This window comes from Sinocyclocheilus rhinocerous, unplaced genomic scaffold, assembly GCF_001515625.1.
Source record: "Sinocyclocheilus rhinocerous isolate Xijiao unplaced genomic scaffold, SAMN03320098_v1.1 scaffold604, whole genome shotgun sequence".
Classification (NCBI taxonomy): Eukaryota; Metazoa; Chordata; class Actinopteri; order Cypriniformes; family Cyprinidae; genus Sinocyclocheilus; species Sinocyclocheilus rhinocerous.
In genome coordinates, this window is record NW_015658518.1 from 791,653 (window position 1) to 795,615 (window position 3,963).

The 3,963-nt window shown below is 34.0% G+C and overlaps 1 protein-coding gene and 1 long non-coding RNA gene across 3 annotated transcripts in view; one reads left to right on the forward strand and one right to left on the reverse strand.

Moving 5' to 3' along the window:
- Nucleotides 1-1,502, reverse strand: part of LOC107722470 (uncharacterized) — an 11,109-nt gene extending 9,607 nt beyond the window's left edge. The window contains exon 1 of the long non-coding RNA XR_001637810.1: nt 1,376-1,502. This is a non-coding gene — a long non-coding RNA (uncharacterized LOC107722470). The remainder of the gene's footprint in view (nt 1-1,375) is intronic.
- LOC107722468 (FYVE, RhoGEF and PH domain-containing protein 4-like) overlaps nt 1-3,963 on the forward strand; it is a 45,742-nt gene that overhangs the window by 17,922 nt on the left and 23,857 nt on the right. The window lies entirely within an intron of this gene.

Consider the following 3,963-nt stretch of genomic DNA (forward strand, 5'->3'; position numbering starts at 1 on the left):
CCGGACATGATCGTGGATCCAGGTGGAACTGAGAATTTCAGTTCACGTCCCTTATATCTCAGCAGGTTTAATGGAATATTTAAAAAAAAAAAAAGGTAAATATATTTCCAGCGTTGCACAAATTACATTTATCATTTCGTAACCGTTTATAATGTTTTTATTAGTTTACAGTGCACATTTTGTGCAGTCGTCCCTGACTGAATGATTGCAGACATTCTTTGTGTAATGTTAGGATAAAGCACAGCAAACTTCAGCTAGTTCGTTGCAGCGCGTTGAGCTCTCTCGGCCACCGTAGATTTCAGTTCTTTGTGCTCTTTATTTGTAGCTTGCGATGCTTTAAAACTGTGTCTGTTATTAGTTATTATCATTTGTTGAATACATCACTGCCTGCAACAAATGAAATAAACCTATATAAACGTCTCTGTAGACATATTTTTGTATACTGGTGTCATGATCCATGTCTTACATTCTCCATGTTGTCTGGTTGTGAATTGTCTGCTGTCTGGTTGTAAACTATGATACAATCATACATTGCTGCAAAAACATGTTGCCTTCCATCTTTATTTGACCCTCTAACTATAGCACTCTGTATTCTAATTCTATTTTATCTATTTGTGACCCTGGACCACAAAACCAGTCATAAGGGTCGTCCAGGGCGTACAGAAAGATCCTAACTTTAAAATCTTATCTTATTTGTTTGGTAATCATGGTAATTTCAGTTAGGACCACATTTAGGACAAAAGCTATTACAGAACAGCATTTCCTAAGTTTATTATCTTATCTTAACTACAGATAGGAAGGGGGTATTACAGAAATCTCCTAACTTGACAAAAAAAATCCTAAAAACTGTCTTAACTTTAGGACAACCCCACAGCTGTCCTAACTTTTTGGCTATTGCTACAAATATACCCAGCGACTTAAGACTGCTTTTGTGGTCCAGGGCGTACAGAAAGATCCTAACTTTAAAATCTTATCTTATCTGTTTGGTAATCATGGTAATTTCAGTTAGGACCACATTTAGGACAAAAGCTATTACAGAACAGCATTTCCTAAGTTTATTATCTTATCTTAATTACAGATAGGAAGGGGGTATTACAGAAACCTCTTAACTTGTCAAAAAATCCTAAAAACGGTCTTAACTTTAGGACAACCACACAGCTGTCCTAACTTCAAAATTATTTGAAAGCTAACGGAAAAAAAGTTTACAATTGCGCTGTCCAACAATGGTATTACATTTATTAAAAATTTAAAATGAAGAGCGGAGATGTTTAATGGTAGAAAGACTCTTGGAGGACACTGAAGATGTTGCATTTTGATGACAAAACACTTATAAGTAATTACAAACTGCTCCGCAACATGATATTAGTACAGGAACTGCAACCAGCATTACAGAGACAAACAAAGCGTCACGGAGCATTACCGGTTATAGTGCAAGTGACTAATGCCTTACGTTTTTTTGCAAAAGGTGATTTTCAAAGTGAAGTAGCTTCTGTTATTTTGTTTACCTCATCAGCAGCTGGCACAGTGTTGGTTGCTAGGTAACAGACCTGAGAGTGGATTGTCGAACTTGATAATGCAGTTTAAGATTTCCTTACTAGAGATAAGATACGATTTGTAAGATAGGATAAGAATCCCAAATCAAGTAAAGATTTGCTTCTGTAATACGAATTTGTGAAAAATCCTAATTTAACATATCATATATTAAGTTAAGACCTAAGATAAGAAACTTTCTGTAATACATTTGTTGACTTGACCCTCTCAACACTTGCACTTTTCCAACTGCTTGTTTTAAAAAAGGCCACTAGCACTAGCTTTCTCTATTCTTTTTCTACTTGTTTTCTTTTTGTATGTATGTGTAAAGCATCTGCTAAATGACTACATAAATAAATAAATAAAAAGGGCCTCTAATTATAAAAAATAAAGTGGAATAAAGATTGGATTGTGGCCTTGATTAGCTTTTGATAAGATGTTGGTAAAATGTGTGTTGGTGTGAATGTTTGATATTATGTGAGACAGTGACATGTTGTTTTTAAAAATATGAATTCAATAGTGATTCACACTCAAAATCCAGGAAAATGATAGTCATGGAGGATGTGATTGATAAAGTAAAGTTTTCCTGAATTTTGAGCATGAATCACTATTGAATCCTTGTTACAAACTAAAAAGATTTATGCACCGAAACAAGACAACATAGTGTGATGTAAGCATCCTTGTAGAATCTGCTGTTTAAAAATGACACAATAAAGCTAAAAAAAGACATTTCTTAACTTGATTCTGGCATTTGATACATTATATTACCATTCAAAAGTTAGGGATTGCTATGATTTTTTGTTTGGTTTTTTTGTTTAAAGGGGTCATATGATGCGATTTCAATTTTTCCTTTCTCTTTTGAGTGTTACAAGCTGTAAGAAATGTATATTTTTGCTCTTCAAGAATGCATCAGTTTAATAAAAATGACAGTAAAGACATTTATAAAAATATTTCTATTTCAAATAAATGCTGTTCTTCTGAACTTTCCATTCATCAAGGAATCCTGTCGCTGTATAATGGTTTCCACACTTCATTAAGCAGTACAACCATTTTCAACTGTGATAATAATCAGAAATGTTTCTTTCAAATCAGCATATTAGAATGATCTCTGAAGGATCATGAGACACTGAAGAGAAGTGGAGATCTGACATCACAGGGGGGAAAACCTTTATTTTAAATTGTAAAATTATTTCACAATATTAATGTGTTTCAATATTTTTAATCTGATAGCCTAAATGCAGTTGGTGAACATGAAAAAATAACCTTACTAATACAAATCCTTAGAACAGTATTGCATATATCATATTAAAAAAAGCACACCTTTAAACATTTGTTAATAAAATATTTTTTTTATCTGAAATATTATCTAAATATATACATTTCATAAAATGCAGTGAAGTATTTGTTTTCTCATTTACAGTGTATCAAATGTAGGCTACTTTTAAACATTTGTCCATACAATTTTGTTTAATCCAAAATTGTACTTATTAAAGGAACACTTCATGCTTGTGTGTGGGGTCTTTATATTCCTATTCATTTTGTAAATATGGCCTAAGCCTAACAGTTTAAGAACAATTACAGCATAGATGAAAAACGATTAGTCCACAAATACAAGTTTATTTCAGCTGTTGTACTCAAATGATAACAACTAACAACAGACATAGTTTTAAAGCATTGCAAGCTACAGCACAACGAACTGAAATCAGTGTGCTGAATCATTCAGTCAGTGACGACTGCACAAAAACATTATAAACTGTTACAAAATGATGAACAAGATGAACAATTGCATAGGTTTGTGCAACGCTGTAAATATATTTACCCTTTTTTAAAATATCCCATTAAACCTGCTGAGATACAAGGAGCTTGAACTGAAATTCTCAGTTCCACTTGGTTCCACGCACATGTCCGGGAAACTCATTAATATTCATGTTTGCTCCGCCCACTGAAACCGATAATCTCGTAACATCGGCGCTCCCGGAGAACGTTCTCACGCTGTCGGAGCGACACGCTCTGTCTGTGCATTCATTCAGATCACCAGAAACACACACACATCTGTTAAAAATCCCAGACATTTTCACATTTATAAAGGTCGCAATGTGACGCCTGACTCATTGCAGGTGAAATTTTGCCACTACCTCCCATTATATGAATACAGTCAAAATAAATAAAAAAAACACTATAATTCACTTAAAGGGGTCATATGATGCTGCTAAAAAGAACACTATTTTGTGTATTTGGTGTAATGAAATGTGTTTATGCGGTTTAAAGTTCAAAAAACATATTATTTTCCACATACTGTACATTATTGTTTCTCCTCTATGCCCCGCCTTTTTGAAACGCGTCGATTTTTACAAAGCTCATCGTTCTGAAAAGCGAGGTGTGCTGTGATTGGCCAGCTATCCAGTGCGTTGTGATTGGCCGAATACCTCAAGC